The 18,687-nt window shown below is 40.8% G+C and overlaps 1 protein-coding gene across 4 annotated transcripts in view; it reads left to right on the top strand.

Moving 5' to 3' along the window:
• STON2 (stonin 2) overlaps positions 1-18,687 on the top strand; it is a 71,770-nt gene that overhangs the window by 40,601 nt on the left and 12,482 nt on the right. Inside the window, exon 1 of one of the 4 annotated variants that reach the window (XM_031048840.2) lies at positions 3,523-3,659. The exons of the other annotated variants lie outside the window; for them this stretch is intronic. The gene's annotated coding sequence lies outside the window, so the exon portion shown is untranslated. Of the gene's footprint in view, positions 1-3,522; positions 3,660-18,687 lie in introns of those variants that run through there. 4 annotated transcript variants of the gene reach the window in all.

Below are 18,687 nucleotides of genomic sequence, written 5' to 3' on the forward strand. Positions count from 1 at the left end.
TGTCTATTCGTATTTTCAGTCATGAGAAGCTGAATTTTGCTTTGACTACTTGCCTGGATTAAGCCATGTGTTATTATAGAGCTGAGGATTATCTGGCTGCTCCTCAGAGTGTATCTTGATGCCTTTCATTCCTTATGTGCTGTTTTACTTTGGATATATCCTGGCCTAAAACATCTTGTCCTGCCAGGATGGTACTCCAGAAACCTATTCTGGGTCACTGAGCTTTAATTTTGCCATCTTCTCCCAAGAAAAGGATCCTGGGATAGCTTCTGTTCAGAAGCTGCTGATTGCAAGATAAATTATAAACACAAGCCAACTGTGGCTGATGGGGGTTGTGTTCAGCTGAGTTGCACAGGCTGGGCTTGGTTCCTTCTCTTTCTCAACTGCTACAGGATGAACAGAGGCCAGCAGCAACAAGATACTGCTTAAGAGCAAATCCTTATCTGTTACTAATGCTTTAAATGCCTCGGGAAACAGAGTTGAAACAGACTTTCATCCAGGTTTCATATTTTGTAAAAATTAATATGAATAAAGCCTGGTGAGGTGTGATGAAAAATAGACCTTGTTATGGATAACTGGGAATGCTTAGAGACTTTTGTTCTCCACTGATATCCATCAGGCTGTCAAACAGGACCCAGTAGTAAAAACTCCAACTATCTACAACAGCCAAGGAAGTGTCAAACATGAAAAGGACAGTCTTGGAAGGGATGAACCAGACACCTGATACTGATCAGCTGCTTGTAGTTTTTCTGCAAGGGGGTCTTGGGAAAGTTTTGTGGCCATACTGGTTTTGACAGAACTTCCATTAAGGTCCAAGGTGGTGTTTTGACGGGCTCGCCTGGTGGGTAGGGTTCTTTTCAAAGATGAAGGACACAAAGCCCAGATTGAGCTCATGTATAAATAAGAGTACAGTTGAACCTAGGTTTCCCACAACCAAGCAGAAAGCCTGAGTCATCAGCCTAGCAGGCATTTTGGACTGAGTTTATCCTGATTTTTCATAAAGGCTGTTGAGAGTCTTTGAGGTGTTCAGCTTAGAGATAACAGCAGCACTTTAGTGCCTGTATTTTTTGGAAAGGAGTTTTCCTTCCGCTCTCACTCTCCTCCCCAGATCTGATTCTGCTCCTAATTTGAGTTAATTGATGTTCACATTTTTAAAGTGCTTTTTTTGTCAGGCAGAGGGTCATGGGACTAATACCACGTGAGGAAAAATACCCTCTGTTTCCTGAGAAACAAGTTTGCTTCAGTATGTCCATAACATCCCAGCACCCCATGCAGTGCTCTGTTGTGGTGGCCAGATTAATTATGGACTTTAATTGGGAACAAGAAACAAAGGAGGGAGTCTAAGGGAAGATGACTTCATCTCCCTGCTCATCTTACATTGCTGTTTCACACAGAAAGTTTGAGGCGACAGAACAGCAGACAAAATTATCTACATAAAGGTTTCCCTCAGCTGAGGAGAGGGAGGATGAAATGAGAAAAGAGCCATTGTTCATCTGGAAAGTCACAAGAGCAGGTCTGAGTTTCCATCTTTTCCAGCCAGCATGTTTGTTTAAGCCTTACACCTTTAAAAGTTTTTGTTCAAGTAGTTTGCCCTTGGGCTAATTTCTCCCTCTCCTGCCCTAGCCTCAACTTGCTGCAAGCCTGGGAATTCTTGGCCTCTGTGAAACAAAAAGTGCTTTTTCTTACACTGATAGAGAAAGCCCTATCTGCTGTATGAAGCTGTTACAACAAAGTGCAGGAGGGAGATGAGCAGTGACAGCATTGCATAAGAGACACCTTTGGGGCTGGCAGACCTGGGAGTATTAGAAGACTGATGTTCCACCTCTGCCATTAATTGTCTTATTTCAGATGGGTAGTATAAACTCAGATTTGCACAAGCCCAGATGGAGAGCCTGGTACAAGGAGGGACAGTGTGTGGCCACTCTTAATATGGGGATTTTTTTTTTTTTCCTCAAAAGAGGCATCTAACCACTGATTCCGCACCCTCACCACCAACACAAACATACCCCGTCAGTGAGGCAGTCGTGCCTCTTCTGCAGGCTGGTAGGCACCCGTTTTGCTGCATGCTGTTCTGAACCTTTCCTACCTGAAAGCCTCCTGTACAACGCATTTGTCCCTACAGTACCTGATCATTCATTCCATCATCTAGTCCGCACTTCATCATTTAATTCACACTCAGCTACAGACCAAAACTCAGAAAATCATATCATGGTCTTTACTTGTTGATTCTACTCCCTGTCATGCTCCGCTATGCAAACCATAAAGCCCTTTACTTTCTGCAGTTAATTCAGTGTACTTAAAATTATAGATTTAATATATAAATCTATGCTGATTTATATTAATGCTTAAATGTCAAATCAATAATTTATTTGTGATCCAAATACTTTCTGGCATGATTTCCAAATTATCCAGATAACCTTGCCTTCAAACAATCTGTTTGTTTTCCTTATTGTGTCAAAATCCCAGATACATTTTATTTCTCCATAGTAACCACTAAGGGGAAATGAGAAAAACCTGAGTAACCCTAGAAATGTCACAATGGAGCAGAAGGATGCTGGTTGTTTCTGAGAGGCACAGACAGTTTGCCCCTGTGGTTTTCAGCCTTACATCCAAACTGCTTGAGGCAGGGGTGAGGCAAGGGCAGAAACGACATAGGCTAAAATGGGACATTTGGGAAGACCCAGAAGTGTATTTGGCAGGTGGAGCACTCTGTGTTGGTGATCTTGACTGTTTGGTGGGCAGGTTAGGTTTCCTTCTTTCATTTGGCTTTTACAAGAAAAACTGACAATAACTTTCTGGATCGTGAAGTCAAATCCCATGTTATCACAAATAGACATATTCTGTTATCACCATCGTAAATTTGTCTTGTTTTGGTCTTTAAAACTAAGATTTTTATGCTTTTTATTTCCCTTCTGTAAGACTGCACTAGAATCTCATTTACTTCCAATGATCAGAAACAACCCTCTAACTTCTGTCCTTTAGTTTGAGAGAGACATAGGAAAATATTTCCAAGGAGGTGAAAATGTAGAGAATAAAAATGTTTGTCTTCTTCAAAACGTGGCAAGTACTTTGCACCTGAAAGTTACCTTTGTATTTACCCAATCTGAAGTAGAGTCAAAACAGTTCCCCTGAGAGGATATAAGATCCCAGTCCTAAAACCATCTGGTATCTGAAGAGTTAACTGGACACGTTGATTCAGCTGATGACAAGGGAGCAGCCTCCTGCCTTTCTTGCAAGGTGATCAGTTGGAATGTTTGGGATTTGCTTTGTTTTAGCTTTTCCCCCAGAAGGTAGGATTTACACGAAAGAGGAAAAAGCAAAACTTAGCTTATTTGTTCGGCAGGGTTTAACACGAGTCTTGTGCCCGTTCAGCCTGCTGCTCCCAGCCTTTCTGTCTGCCCCCACCTTCTGCTTTCCTGGGAGTGCCAGATCTGAACGTAACCTGCACATTTTTCTATCTCGATGCCCTGCCCACCCTGCGGAGTGTCACGGGACTGATTGGCAGGCGGGGAGCCACGGCTCCTGCTCCAGCACGCAGGGTGCATACCTCCCTGCTCGGCTCCCACGGAGGCAGCCATGGACAAACCCGGGCAGAGGCAGCCAGCCGGATCGACGGGCTTGCAGCTGGCACCGCCAAACTGAAGTTATCCGAGCCCCGGGTAAGTGCAGCAAGGAGAAAATCCATTCATCCGAGCGCTCTGGATGTAGTATCGGTGGGAGGAGGAGCATCTAAACTTCATTTAGAAGAAAGGTACTCTAACAGCAGGGGCTGTAAGTGGTGGGGTCGGGTGGGAATATGGGAGGATAACTGATGGGTGAACTATAGAGAGAAAAGACTGGGAAAGACAGTAACTTTCTTCCCATTAAGTCCAATGAAGTCCAAGGGAACCTTGAGCTCCATACCAGTAACTTGGGAAAGTTTTACTTACAGGAAGAGTTTGATGCTGTGAACACTGGTAGGATGAGGCAGAGGGCTGGCTTTTGGTCCTTCAGGAACAAGTGATTAAAAAGGGGATTTCAGATTGTATGTATACAACTAAATCAGCATGTAATGTCCTCCTGCACATTATCCCTGGTGCCTGCTGCATTGGTACAAAAGCGCCGTGTTTTAAAGCTGAGGAGGATGTGGGGGAGGAGGGCTGGTTGGTTCACGAACTTTTGTGGGAGGTTATTTCTTTTCTGATCCCACAAGGAAAAGTAGGCTGCTTCCTTGTTGATAAAAGCTTCTGGGTAGTATAAGAAGATAAACTGAAACAAAAAAAAAGAGCTATGTGAATTTTCTCAAATATTGCTGACGGGATAATGGAAATCTTCGTCTGTACCTACTGAGTGTTCAGGGAAGGTTTCGGAAGCAGGTTTTGCTGTGAGATTAACTGCTCTGTATAGAATTTCAGTGGGTGAGTGAGCAATTCAGATTCGTCAAGTGCTGCATTGTTAGGGGACTTCAGTGTTTCGGTGTTTGTTGAAAACACAAGAAATTCGTTGCCATCGTGTATGCAGGAATAAGCAGCTGGATTTACACATAAGCACATAATTTGAAACTGAGTTCTGCAGTGAAGAAATCAAAATTCAGCTATGTTGTGATCTACAAGAGTGAATAATTTGATACAGTTCCTTTTTTTCCTTCCTCTGTTATTTTTAAGCAGCAGTTTGTACTGCAGTATTATTATGTGTGGGACCATGTAGGTCTGAGCACTTCGAGATCAGGTTGTGTGAGGACATCTTCACAGATATATCTAGCAACCTGAATACTGTCCTGGCTTTCTTTGTAACTTTTATTTTCCATTCTTTACAGCCAATTCTGAAATGCTCAATTTGACCTCAACTCTCCATACTTAATCTAGTTACATTAATGTTTTTCTGTGAGGGAGAAGCACTAAAATTCATGCAGCTATTTCAAAATTCATCACACAACAGGAGAGTGTGATGGAGCTACTTAAATAACCATTGCTGGGTATTTTCCCCATGCAGATTTAAAGGTCAAAAAGATTAAAATTGATCATGTAATTGGAGCTTCTGCACATCAAAAACCATAGCACACCTCTGACTTAGTTCCTGTGAGAACTTAAGTTTTACCTGCCCTAAAGCACCCCTGTGTCATGGGATTTCACTGCACAGAGTTTTTGGTAAATCGGTTCCATGGTTAATTGCTTTTGCTACTAAAGCTCTGCATGACTTCTAATCCCAATTTCTCTGTGTTGTGTTCCAACTATCACATATCACTTATTAAATCACAGCAATTTTTCTTTCATAATTTTCTGTGTAGGAGCTTACACACTGATTGTTCCTGAACCTCCTGCAGAGCAGATTAAATAGAGCTTTTGTGTTTTGCTCTGTGGTAGAGGTTTTTATTCCTTTAGAGTTTCTGTGGGTCTTTTCTGAACCCTTCTCAGTTTTCCTACTTCCCTGCATTCTGGACAGAAGATCGGGTCGTAGTGGTCCACCAGGAACCAGGCCCTCTACATACACAAGTGGAATGACTTCCCTTCTGCTCCATGTTTCTCTCTTCCTTAGTATTACAACAGCTTTTTAGCCTTAGAATTGCACTAGAGGTGATAATCATCCAAATCTTTTCCAGAATCACTGCTTCTAAAGGTGCCTTCCATCCCATACCTTTGCCCTACTTCCCCTGACCCTCCTTACCTGAGTGAGCTCCATGCACAGTTTCCCAAAGTACATACTACTGAACACACCATTCACAGTAAAACACATTTAGGGATGACAGTAAGATGTACAGAATCGTTTCCATCCAAAAGTAGCTCTTACTAGCTCAGTGTAGCAAGAGAGGCTCCCTTTTGTCTCTTCAATAAAATTGCCATTCACAAATACAGGAATTTTGCTTCACATCTCTTATCTGCCTCATCATACAGAATGCAGACAGCCTAACCAGCCCAGGAGCATCTTCTTGAGTACTGCAATCTGCTTGGCATCTGGTCATCCAGAGGTAGATATGGCAATCTGCTTTCCAGGTGGTCTCTTGCTAGGAAATGAATGAAGTAAGGTAGAGGAAAAGAATCAACCTGAACTTTCTCCTTCCCAGATCTAAGCCAAACTCCAGAGCTTTTCCAAAGCCAGAAGTTGTTCAGTTGAGCTTAGCTTATTGTCTGTTTGCAGCTGCCTCAGCATGTACAGGTTCCAGAGAATCATTGAAATGTTGTCAGGAATGCTGATCCAGGAGACTTTCTGTCCTGACCTGAAGTTCAGATAATTCTCATGAGAGCTCCTGTTCTCAAGAGATGTTCAGTCTGCTTTGCAGGCCATAAGGACGATAAAGAAACACTCCGACTTCAGTGCATTTATATGAACATACTTTACAAACTGTTGGAGTGGGCAGCTGCTGCAGGCAGATCCTTGATCCTCCAACCGAATAAAAAATAAGGCGGCTCTTGGCTGAAAAGGGAATTGCTTTGTCTGCTGGACATTGTTCCCTCCATTTCTGTACCCTGGCATTACAGTACTGAGAAGGGAAGTAAAAGGCTAATAACAGTTGATCTTTTTTCTTTACTTTTTTTTTAAATATATATCAAAATCATTTAAAAAAATGTTTTGCCTATCACAAAAGTAACCAGGAGCTTTCAGTCTGGACAGCGAGTCTTGGGAGTGGAGTGTATAAATGTGTGTACTCCAGAGCTGCGTGTACATAAAGAGACTGGATGCTGAGAGCCGAAAGTTAGTTTAAATACACAGGATTCCAGTAGCTCCTCCTCCTAACTCGACTCTGAATTTACAGAGAGTAATGCTACCAATGCTATCTATATTTGTTCTTTGTGCTTGGGAAGTGTTTGCCATTTCAATTAAATGACTTGCTAATGGTTCACACTGTAACATGCTGTGTGGGAGGAAGAGATAAAATATGCAGGATTAGTTCTTGCTGTATGTTTAAGTTGCAAAAACACCTCTTAGCATCCCTGCTGAGCCGAAGCATCCTGGAAAATGACTGCAACTGAGCACAGTCTTGTTTTCTCCAGCATTTCTGGTGGGCTTAGATGGATGCCAGTTCCATGCACATTAGGGTTTTAACCTGTTTGGTGTTTGTTGTTTTGGTCTATTTCAATTCTGTAATGAGCAAAAAGGCTTGTTTGGACAAGCAGATGCTCCAGAGGAGCGCCCTGCTTGAAAGTTAACTTGCACTCCGCGCACTTGGACCGCGCTTGCCACTGCCTTCCTCATTCACGGAGACGCCGCTTACCCCAGTGCAGCAATCCTGCCCCTTCCCTCGCAGGCAGAGGGCAGGCAGGGGTTAACATTCCTTCCTGTTCATTCATGCCTGCCCGTCGCCCGTGGCCAGGCAGGGGGGGTGCAGCCCCAGCGAGGCAGCCTGTCCTGGAGACAAAAGGCACGGCACAAAGAAGAGACTAAACAGGGATAAAAGTTTAAAGAGCGGGGACATCATCCACTTAATTTATGTTTTAACTATAGGGTAGAGAGAAGAGAAATAATTCTGGCTTCTCCTAAATGATAGTTCTCACAGGAGGAGATGGGGCATAATTAGGTTTTGCTGGGATTCGGTAATTGCTTCCTGATGCCTGATGAAACTATTTCCAAGGAGTCTGGCTCACCCGCAGGAGCGTGTGGCACAGTTTTTACCCCAGCATAGTCGGGTTACTGCCATCTGACAACTGCTCGGATCCAATAATAAAAGAGTTGGGTTTCAGTTTGCTTTATGGGTGAACCAGTTTTCATATCCAAAATCATCAGCACAGTTGACACCAAGAGAGATTTTTGTTCAGAGCTCAAGCACAGATTTCACCACGTGTTAAGTGGATATCTTGTTTTCTAAGGTCACCCCCTTATGTTGTGGTGCACAGATGATGGGGAAGTTTAGCGGAGAGGATCTGAGTTGCTGAGTTAGTGAATACAGGATTTAATCTTCCAATCTGTCAGCATTTCTAGAACGTTATTAATTCTGGTTCAAATAAACACACTCCCAATACAATCTCTTTCCTTGTCCCAAGCTGAAACATGCTTTCGTTAAGCCAGTGTGAGTGCAGAATTCTCCTTCATGAATTCAAGCGCTCATACACATAACAAATCCTACAAGAAACGCCATTTCACATGAGATGGTACATTCAAAGCTTTTCATGAGGTGCATGTTCTTGTTCACATGACTGGTCTTTTTATTTCCACCGTTTGACCTTGATGTGACCTCAGTGAGTGGTACCAACCTGCAAACCTATGAGATACAGCACAAAAGATCAGATTGCATCATGTTTCTAAGCCCATGTAGATATTTTTTCTAGACTTGTTAACCTAGTAGGCTGCTGATGGCACATTTTCATCTGACGCCTATTTCTGATTCTTTGTGAGTAGTTTATTCACTGTACCCAAGTACACCAGTGGGATCCCCACCCCACATTTCCATGATGTGCTGAAACACCTCTGCAACATTATCTCACAAAGAAAAACCCCTCTGTTCCTAGGAAGTGATCAACTGATTTCTTGACATTTTCTAATATAATGCATGAATATAAATATAATATAAACAAATATAATGAGGCAGTCTTTCTTGTTCATAGCAGTGTTTTTCTTGGGCAAATCCTGTCAAATCTCCTCCAGCAGTCGGTGGCACTATATAATAAGATGCCACTTTAGAGTGCTTCAATTACCTGTTAAATGTTTGTTGCCCATCCATTTCTTGAATGTCCATTTCATCCTTTTATAGGAATACATTAATAATTATTTTTTCCTTTTATAGTCTGGGTAGCTTTCTTTTCAAGCTCAGTAAAGTCCTCATATTATCTTATTATCCCACGTTCCTCGGTTCTGTAATCCCTGTTGTTTCATTCAGGCAGACCTCAGCTCTTTCAGGGCTCCTCTGCAAAATCTCACATGGCCCTTCAGAAAGCCTTGCTTTGTTTACAGGGCACAGCAGCTGTGGGGCCCCTGTTGTTTTCCTTCACATCAGTCACATTCTGTGCTCAGCTCTTGTCTCTCAGCTGCCACCAAACCAGCTATGCAGTTTGGTGATACAGGCAGTAAGGTTTCTTATCACAGTGTCAATCTTCTTTTTGATTTTTTCCTCACCTAATCTTGTCCTGTACCCTGAAGACCTGCTAGGTCTCAATCGCTATTCAAGAATGCAGAAGTTTGTTTCCACTTAGCTTTCTGTGGTGTATTTCATACACGGATTGCCCTCCCACTATCAGAGCCCCATCCCATCCAGCCCCTGTACCCTGCCTGATTCCTAGTAACTGCTGCCCCAGGACATAAACTTTCAGGAGTCCTTGTTCATCACTTTTAAAGCTGACAACTTATTCTCTCATGTATATATGCACATGTGTGTGTGTATACAGTAAGGGGCTCACTAACTGATATGGCTGACATTGGGGGTCTCTTGTTTACCTCTCCACAGGATTATTTTAGTGTTTTCCGTAACTTTTTTCTATCTTACAAGAAAAAAAGGTGACTTCGCAAAGTCACTTAGCTGAATTGCTTCCCCTTTGCACCCCCATCAAAAGAATGGGGAACATCATTTCTGGAAGAAAGAGGACATACAGTAAAGACCAGGTGGTGATGGGGGGAGCTAAAACTTTAACACCAAGAAAAGAAACCAGCATGGCTGAGAAGTTGTGCAGGACTAGTGTAAGGGAATTTGGACAGTGTATACCCTGTGTTTTGCCCCCAGGCAGAATTGTAACTTAGAGGGATGGGAAGATGGGAAGTTACAGTCTGTGCGTAAGGGGAGGAAGTACAGGTTTCCTCTTCACTCTTCATCACAAAGCGCTGTGATAACATCATGAGTTACTTCTTTCCATTCTTCATGCGAGTCTCTTTTGGTCGAATTCCCACATTTAACAGTGAGACCTGTGCCTTTCTTTTCACTGTAATCACACCAGCATGGCCCAAGGGAGAGAGGAAGAAATTGCTTGTTGGATCATTCTGTTTGGCTGCTGCTGTGGAGTGACCCTGAATAATCCTGTGTAACGTGGTAGCTCCACACACACATACAAAAAGGAAAAACAAAACTCCAAATGACATAAGATAGATAACAGCCCAGTATTTGGTTCTGTTGATTTCCTGCAATTGTGAATAGCTGCACAACAGCTGGGCTTTTATGGTGGGAGCCTGGGCTGAAGGAAGGGCTGCACTAAGGGAGCCCTAGACCTGGAACAGATGAGTGTGCAAAGGGAAGAATGGCCTAATCAATCAGAGCAATATGTTGTAAAACAAGCCATTCCCTCATAACAGCCTTCAGGGCTGGTCGGCAGCTGCCTTGAGGTTGGAGATGAGATGCTGATAGCACCACGGGATAATAATAAGACTCAGACTTGGTCAGAGGGCCATACAACAAGATCAGTTACCTAAAATGTGGTTGGATGAACAGACTGTAAAGTTTTCTATTTTCTGACATCCTTGCGAGTACTTCTGTTATATGTGTGTGAAGGGTGAGCTAGGTTAGCTCCCTTAGGCTCCAAAGTTGGTTGAAGTTGTGCTTGTCAGCCTGGCACGGCCAATACAGCTGTGCTTTTAGAAACACTGTCCAAGACAGCCCATGTAATGTCACTATAGTTTTCCTGGATGGGCAAAAACTAAGAACAGTGTTACTGTAAAGGAGGCTGAAGTTTGGTTACCACCAGTGGAAATGTTTCTTCTTACTATGTCCTATCTGTGTAAACCGTCTTGCTCTGAACACATCTTTAAAGGCCTCGAGGGGTGAAAAACAGCAACGCAGCACCCTGACTCAACCCTGCAACCACTTTAGCAACAGCATAATATGGATTTTGAAGACAAAGTTTATTTCCAGAATAAAGTGGTGCCTGTCTGACTGTAACAAGCATGTTTCAGTATCTACTGCAACAAGAGTTTGCTTTCCGAGATCATAGTAACTGTTCAGAAACTACAGGGTTTCTCTTGGTATTTTTACTCAATGCAAAGCTTTTCTTGTTTGGGATCTCTGAGCAACCTACTTTTGTTACCCCGATTCCTACCTAAGGTCCTTCAGTTGCACAGTTAAAATATGAGGTATTAAATAGTCTTCGTGCCCTTACAATCCCAGGGTGAGGAGCAATTGTATGCTCACCTTACACTTCTGGAAGAACTCCCAAATTTCTTTCCATTTTAGAAATGTTCTCCAGCTGACCTTACTACTCAGTCTTGGTGTTACAAGCTTTTCTTTGTCCCAGTCCTTGCTGTTTATTTGAAGCAAAATCAGGCATTAAATACATGTGTTTTTTTTCTAACAAAATAATAGGGATATTTTCTGTATTTTGTTTTTGTATAAGAACATGTCTCCCTGATAATATTTTTTGGCGTTCCAACATTGTGCAAGACAGACGCATTAAAAAATAACTGAATCTTCAATCATTCATTCATATGACAGTTTTCATTGAGAGCTGAAGAAATATATTCTTTCTATGATCAATTTTGCCAGTTAATATCAGCTCAGTCTTGGCAGAGGAAACCATGCCATGCACTCTCTCTCTCTTTAGAAAAAACAGGATTTGTTGTCATACTTGGATCTCAGACAATTGCTGAATGGCACTAGGGGCCTTTTTGGCTTACCTCCAATATTTTTGGTGGAATCTTTCTTGCTTGTAAATAATGGGGACAGTGCTCTGTTTCTCAGCATATGGGAGGAACAAACAGTAAGACGCAGATTTCTCCTTGCAGTTTACAGCCAATCCTGTACTTAAGCATCCAGTCTTAGGTGTTTACTGCAGCTTCTCCACCTTTCTAATTGTTCACCTTTCAATACACCTACCTGCAAGTAGCCAGTGCACAAGGACATTCCTAGGCACACGAGTTACGTTTTGCTCAGCCAAGGGCCACAGCTTCTACTATCTCCAATTAGTTCCCTTGCTTATTCCATTTATCTTGTGTGGTCCCTAGAAAGCCCACAAGCTGTCACATGAGTTATCATAAGCTATTCATCAAATTGACTTGACAATGGCCATTAACACTTTCCATTACATTAGTGGTTTTGCTCTGCTACAGAGAAAAAACTTGAGGAGCTGAGGGCATAAATTGCTAGCTGAAGGTCACTTAGACAATCACAGAGTTTGTATCAGCACCTGAGCCTTTTGCAACCCATTCCTATGTAATTTCCTTTGCATCATGCTGCTTCTCAAGCACCTGTAATTATTATTTGCTGAGGATGGGAGTGTTGCTTTGGCAGGCCAGTTGGGTCAGGCATCACACTTAGGTCAGGCTGTCCTTTCTGTTTTCTCACATTATTTCCAGCCAACTGCCTTTGGTCCTTTGTCTTATGTGTCGAATATCCCCCCAGGAATTAAAAAAAACAACCCATATTCACCTACACCTGGCTGTGTTCTAACTCCTCTCAGCTCTGCATTGAGCACCTCCCCTGTTAATTCATGAAACTTCACTATAGCCTGTAGCTCTCATATGCTCTGAGTCGAGAAGGACTGATCAGACTGGCTGCCCTCATGTAGTTACATGGTCTTCTCTGCACTTTAAACAGAAAATGTTTCTATAAGAAACTACAGGGTTGGAAAGAATTATCATAAGCTGCAGGCAAAATTGGAACACTGTTAGCTTCCGTAATTTACAAATATTTATCAACTGTGTTGTCTATAGAACAAATCTGTCTTTACAGTTCATCAGGTAATTAAATGATTCAAATATATAGGTGAAGTTGAAGTTTTCACAGAGCTTTACATTAGAAATTGGGAAACAATTCCTTGGGTGTTTTTTTAGAATAGCAGTGGCATAACTTGTAAATAATTTTGCTATTGCTCAGGGTAAAGGTAGTGTATAAATATGACATAACCTGAGACATGCAAACAAGTCTGGCAGACAGGATGTGAGCTGCTGATTTGATATAAAACTTGATCCTGGGATCAGTGCTGCAGCTGTCTTTTGGATCCATAACTTGATGCATAAGACCATAGTGAGTTGCTTTGCAGTCAAAGGCTATGCTGCTTAATGGGACCCCAAATTCTGAGAGGATCCAGTAGCTGGCACATTTCCACCTGCAGTCTGGCACCACAAATGTCAGGTTTATTCCACTTGGTACTATTTCAAGCACTGAAGACAAAACTTAAGAGGTCAAAACCAGTACATCACATGTTCTTTGTAAAATTATGGCAGGATGAAGTAGCATATTGTCTCTGTAAGAGATATGTATGTAACCACTAGTATCAGCTCCTCCAAGTTGAAGTGGGATTGTCTGTGCATTTGTAGGGTTGGCTACAGATTTATTCTGGTTGCCAGAATAAATTCCTAAGATATCCTAGTCTAGCAGGAGCTTCTCTCTTTTCTTATTCACTTTCAGAATATTTCTTCACGAGCTCGGTGGTCTTGTCTCAGTGGCAGTTCTGCTACTGAAGGATATGCTATATGTACAGTTGAGTAAAATCAGGGATGGAAGCAGACCTATGGATAGAAGCAAGGTCCGAAGTCCATTCAGTCAGACTGACTATGTTTATCTTCGTTACTGTACTTTGAAAGGAACTGCTTTTGAAAAATGCTATGTGCATATCTTCTGTTGTTCTTGTTTGCTCATTGTTCTTTCAGATGAAAGATGCAGCAGAGAGATTCAGAGAACCTGTCATTCTCTTGATCCCTGTGCTGGAACAGGTTCAGCCTTGTGTTTCCTAGCTGTTCTCTGTCACCTCACACACAAGCTTTGTCTAGCCTAGACAAACTGGGAGCATAAGTACTCCAGTGGTAATAATAATGGCTAAGGCTAGGGTGTAGTCACAGTCTGGGTCACCTCTGGACCGAGCACACCTTGCTGAGCACAAAGTTAGATGACACATTGGTAAAAATATGTCAGTGGTATCTATGCTATGTCTTCAGGGATAGAAACAAAGTTGATTTGTAATGAATCACGTACGTATGATAGTTGCTATGGTGTTTGCTTTATGAGTCTATTATGTTTGTTTAATAGAAGTAAGTTCTAAGGAAAAGCAAGCAGTTTGTAATGCTTTCTCCACCGCTTATGTGGAATCTGTTCACAATTTGGCTCAAATGATTCTTGATTATAAAACAGTATTATTATGTCACATATATATATTGTGAATTCTTTAAACAGGCATAGTGTTGTCTATCTTGTAAAAATCTTGAAGACTTCTTCTAATTGTACCACCTTCTGGCCAGCTAATGGAAGCACATGAACTGATATTCAGGTAGAACACTTGCTTTCTAGATCTGTGACTTTCAACTGGGTTTAAATAGAAAACCCCTCATTTCTGTAATAGTTTTGCGACCCATTCACTATCATTGTTTTACACAGAAGTTTGTAAGTATGTTTCAAGAACAAAATGTACTTACTTCAATTTCTTTGTAAAGTAGCCCTTACTGAAAAGGAAAAAACAACACAGGAAAACAAAACAAAAAACAAGAAGGCTGTGTTTAAGTGATAAACAGTGCTTTTTCTTAGAGTACCTAATACTTTCTAACTATTACTAGGAGAGGTTTATTCCCTTTTAAAGTTCCTTATTGCCTCTAACTTCTTGCCACATAGTTCCTACTTAGCATTAAGATCTGTCAGTTTCTTCAGGACACTAGCAACCTTGCCCATGACTTTCATGAACTATCTGTAATTTGCAGTCTACTGTTCAGATCATAAATTGTTATTAAATGGAGTCCCAGGAATATGTATGTCTTTTGCTGTAATGTTTTGGTGATTTCAGGATAGGTTATGTGTTTGTTAGTGACTGTAATTCTAAGAGCATTAGTAGACTGCCTGCTAAGTGTTTACAGACTAAAACCTAAGCAGTATATTTGGAAAACACTTTTTCTGACTATGGATATCTGCTGTAAGAATCTAATTTACCAATTTTTGCATGAGGTGTGTTAGAGATGCTTGGTATTGTTTTAAGACTAGCCAAACCTGCTGCACAGCACAGACTGCAGAACATGTAAGAAACTTTTGCAAAGCTATAGCTGCAGCCAAGAGCAGACAGCATAGCTGAGATCAGTACAAGGAAAAGGGGACTTAACAGTGCATAGATTATGAGTTGCTGAAATGTTGTTTCAGTTATTCCATACCACATCTGAAATGGTTTTTTTTTTCATGACCCAGTTTTAACTACACAGTAAACATAACACAATAAAAATACTGGGTATTTTTAAATTTAATCATGCAGGAAAGTTCTAAGTTGCAAACAAATTTCGTTATCTTGAGCATTTTCTGAAGGAATAATGACAGGGCTCTGACTGAATTACAGTCTTTGTTTAATTAGTTTCTCCAGTTGAATAAAGGTAAACAGGAAAGAGAGGAAAACAGGTGAAACAAAAAAATGCCCTCAAGTAGCGTCATACATAGCTGGTTGCAATGAGACTTCAGCTGCAGCTACCACTGTTCTAATGAGTAGTCCAGTACCACAGTACCAGCTTCTTGATGGTCAGACTCAGGTTTTGGGATGATGTTCCCTTCCGTCTCCAAGCAGTGAAATGCAGCATGAGGGAAGGAGACAGAAGGCAAATAATTCAGGGCAACAAAGCACAGTAAGCATAAATGCCTGAAATACAGTTGCTCTGCCTTCCCATAAATGCATACATTTGTGTAGATACAGAATGATAAGAAAATCTCAAAACATCAAAAACTAAAGTCCACAAAAACTTCTGGAGTCCTTTAAGATGGTAGATGGAGCACAGTCCTTTTCAACATTGTTCTTGCAGTATGAGGACTGCTGCAATCTAGCTGTGCGGGGCTAATTCATAATTTGCTTGTATTTCATCTTCAGTTTAGTATCTGTATGAAGGCTTACACTTAAAATGAAATGCAAGAGTTTTTATAAAGATTAGATATTCATGGGGATAAATTAACTGGATGTAGATGAAATTCATTGTGTTTAAATAGAGATGGAAGCTCAGTGATATAACTTCTTTGTAACTTCAGATTATTTCACTTATTTCAACAATTAAACTTCTTTTGGGACTTGTGGTGAATTTGCAGTAGTTAACCAAGCAAGAGGCATCTTATTTAACTAGTCATTAACCCACTGCTGAGAACAGACTATATAGTACTGCAGATTTGGGTTAAAATTGTACTAGGTTTAATCAGGCCACTGATTTACATGGCCTAAATTTAGATACCTAAGTTCAAAGAGATGTAGTGACAGTATATGACAGAGTGTGATCGCCTGAAAAGTTACTGAAGTATGAATCCTTTCAATGTGATCTGAGAAACTTGCCAAGTAGGAGAAGAAATTAGAAAGAACCGTAGAGATTGGGTCTGTTACATCAGTCTTTCATCTTGCACCTTCTCCTGATGGTTACTTTGTCTCTGATGACTTTGTAATGTTTCATAGCTATGCCATAAGGTATGAAGTTATAAACATAGCTTTTGTATTAACAGTTCAACACACTGGGGAACTAGATTACTGTTAAATTTTTGTATACGGTGTGTTCAGCTGCAGGAGTAGAGTGTGTGAGCATTCATCCCTTCCACATGTCAGATCTTGCAGACAGTCAATATCTGCAGGAATGCTTACAAATCTATGTTCCAGTCTCTATCAGTGTCCTTTAGCATGATAATACCTGGTGGTTTTGGCCAAAATACTTTAAATAGAAAAATGAAAAGATGAGAACCAAAGCCTCCTTTCCTTATAGTGAATCATAAGAGGCTGATCATAGTGGGATTTTCTTCATCCGTTATAACAATGCTGGTTTTCAGTTTTATCATACTGAAACGATTAACTGTTTTGCTACTGAACCCTTGTAAAGCCAATAGAACATGAAGAGGTCTGTGGACAAAAAAAAAAGCAACATTACAATGCATGTTGACATTTTATTGTTCACTGTGGACTTAAGCTTCCCAATTATTTAATGGCTTGGTAATTATACTGAGACATGTATGTAGTAAGGTACAGCCAGTGCTGGTTGCAGGCACCACTTATGTGGGGGAATGAATGCAGAGATGCATAGTTGTGTGGGTAGCCTGAGGCTGCTTGCCCAGGGCTCACATTGCTGGTGTCACTGGGAGAGGAAACAGAGCTACTGTCACCTTCACCTTGGTAAATCTGCTCCAGTGTTTTGTAGCCGGCTGGAGCAACCTGTCAGGTTGGACTCTGGCAAGAACAGACAATTAAAAGGTGTTTTAATTTTGTAAAGAAAACACTTATTCAAGTCATTTACTTAAGAAGGCAGTCAGTCAATCAAAAGGAAAAAAACAAGTGTTTTGTTTTGATCATGTCTTTTTTTATGCAGATCTAGTCTTAGTCGGGAGTCACTCTGGGTTGAAGAATGCACCTCATCAGCAATCAATCCTCATGATTTATTTTGTAGGAAGGAATTCTGGAAGCAGTTAGAAAAACAAGGAGTTCATCTAGAAATGACTTTCTTAAGTGTCCTCTCCTAGACCTACTGGGGTGCTGCCAAATGGAAGGACATTCGCATTTTAAACTTTATCACCCATGTTCAGGAATTCATCAAAAGTCAAGAAGGGAAAATCTGAAGTAATTGCCTAAGACATCCTGTAGCCATGACAAGATTTTTCACCATGCTATATTTGCCTTTACAGCAGAGGTTCCAATATTTCTCTTGGGAAACACACTATTTCATCTAATTCTCAGGAACTTTCTTTGGACACTTAGCTGCATTATCATATTGTTATTTTTAAACTGCCTGCTATTAGCCATTCTCTTACAGACAGAGCTAAAAACCTGTCTTTCCTAGAGCCACCTCTGTATTCTTCAAACATTTGTATATCCAACCATATGGTTCTTTGGCAGCAGAATAATGTGCTTTTGATTTTAGTTTGAGAAAGAAGGATTATTTCACTTCCCAGATTTGACACTTCCACATATCAGATCAAATAACAGTTTACTGATTTCTTCTAGAAAATAAAATTACACAAATTATTACACATGTGAAACCACCTTCTTGTAGTGCTTCTGCTGTATTTCTGGGTATCTGAGTCAAAACAAGCATCTTATAGAACTTGTTCAGTTTAGAAAGAAATTCTTTGGGTGATTTCTGTGTTTTTCACATAGACTCTCAAGGAGGTCTTCTCATCTACCTCTATTTATTATTTTACTGCTTTATTTGTGGATTCCCATTTGATTTCTGTAGTTCAAAAACTAAGATATAGGAAAGGGGAAAATTATAATTGCAGGCAGGGAAAAGGTGGTCCACTCTTAAGAAACCCTGATCTTATAAACACAAGACTTCTAGAAGTCCTAAAAGAAATGGGGAAATTTTTCCCAGAAATACCATAAAATTAGAGACTTTAACCACATCTTTTCATTGCCTTTGCTGTGCTTCATAGGATTACATGCTTGCTAATTATAGTACTGGAAAAACATGAGACAACATAGGAAAGTATTGCTATGGACCTGAGGATCAGAACAACATCAGATTATTCTTAGTGGGGTTTTTATTACTTTCTCTCTTAGGGTGATAATAAGTTGGTTTGGATGAATGATAATAAGGTGGCTTGTTTTTTTCCCCTCACAAATCTATTTATAGTCTTGTGGCAAAATTTACCAGATAAAAGACTTACCAGAACATCCAGTAGTGTAAACAGTAGTAGGGACTACAGAGAAGCATGGTGCAAAGCTGAGAGTAAAATGTCAGGGTAGAGAAGAAAATCAGGGAAATTGAGATAGTGTCACTTCTTTTCAAATACACTTTGAAATGCATGGATGGTCTGTAAAAGCTATCTGTTCTTGTTGCTTTGTTATTATTGTGGCTTGAAAAACAAACGGGTATCATTCTCTTTATATATAATTCTCAGTTATACTAACCTTTAGAATTTGGATCCTGTGTTTTATCCTT

The sequence above is a fragment of the Melopsittacus undulatus genome, chromosome 4 (assembly GCF_012275295.1).
Source record: "Melopsittacus undulatus isolate bMelUnd1 chromosome 4, bMelUnd1.mat.Z, whole genome shotgun sequence".
NCBI lineage: Eukaryota > Metazoa > Chordata > Aves > Psittaciformes > Psittaculidae > Melopsittacus > Melopsittacus undulatus.